We start from the raw sequence: 908 nt of genomic DNA, 5'->3' as shown, positions 1-908 counted from the left end.
TACTGTTTGTCAGTTGTTCAATTTTACGCTTTTTAAAGTGTGAATTGGTGGTAAATCTAAGACAATAAGAAATATATAAACATGTAACAGAACATTTTATATAAAAAATACACTGAAATGGAAACATTGTTGACTAATTACATGTGAGAATATCGATCATAGCTGACCTTTCGTAAAATAGGTCTCTAGACACTTGCATGTTGTCCTGTATACATGGTACGTGTGTTTTAAAAAAAAATGTAAATTAAAACTAAGCTTATTTAATCCTTCTGATCATGATTTAACGTTAGCAAATGGAATGGTGCGGGAAAATAGTTCTATATGTTTCTATGTTGTCGTTCGTGGATCACACATCTGTACAAGCCAATATGTGCTGGACCATGAAAAGTGAAGAATTTGAACAGTGTTCAATCTCACGGAATTAAACATTTCATTACATCATTCATCTCTCTTTTGTGAAAGTATTGAACAAATGCTTGGCTGATGAAATAAATTAATAATTGTGAACACTGTAGGCTTTGTAATGAAATGTCTATTTTTCGTCCAGGTTTACCTGTTTACGGACAATAAGCTGCTACATGTATGTATTTAATTTCAAAAGTAGCTGTTATGCAAATAATGATTTATGGAAGAAAAAGACTGTCAGAATACATGTTTAGTTTGATATATTTGTTCATAAATATTCCAGTATATTTAGGATGAGTTAATTATTTCTATATTGGATTGATTGAATATTGTTTATATTTCGATAATATTTCACTCATATGGAGACGTCACCACTGCCGGTGAAGGGCTGCAAAATTTAGGCCTATGCTCGGCGCTTATGGCCATTGAGCAGGGAGGGATCTTTGTCGTGCCACACCTGCTGTGACACGGGACCTCGGTTTTTGCGGTCTCATCCGAAGGAC

Source organism: Ostrea edulis, chromosome 3, assembly GCF_947568905.1.
Source record: "Ostrea edulis chromosome 3, xbOstEdul1.1, whole genome shotgun sequence".
In the NCBI taxonomy this organism is placed as follows: domain Eukaryota; kingdom Metazoa; phylum Mollusca; class Bivalvia; order Ostreida; family Ostreidae; genus Ostrea; species Ostrea edulis.
Note: the sequence above shows the minus strand (reverse complement) of the source record.